A 282-nucleotide genomic window follows, 5' to 3' on the forward strand; every position below is an offset into this window, starting at 1 on the left:
GCGTATTGTGATTTTCCAACAATTATCAACTAATGCGTCTCAGGTGCATTTTACTGACACTTTACTCGACATTGAACTAAAAATTATTATTATTATTATTACTATATATATCTATATATTTTATTTTCATATAATAAAAAAACTAAGAGAAAAATGAAGAGGAGATTATTCATACCTTAAAAAAAACATTAAAACATACCATTGAATCACAAGTTTAACATCACATGAATTTTCTTTTCTTACTCTTGGATGTTGGCCAATTAAGTTGAGATAAGAATGGAT

Source organism: Primulina huaijiensis, chromosome 3 (assembly GCF_012295235.1).
Source record: "Primulina huaijiensis isolate GDHJ02 chromosome 3, ASM1229523v2, whole genome shotgun sequence".
NCBI classification, from domain to species: Eukaryota; Viridiplantae; Streptophyta; class Magnoliopsida; order Lamiales; family Gesneriaceae; genus Primulina; species Primulina huaijiensis.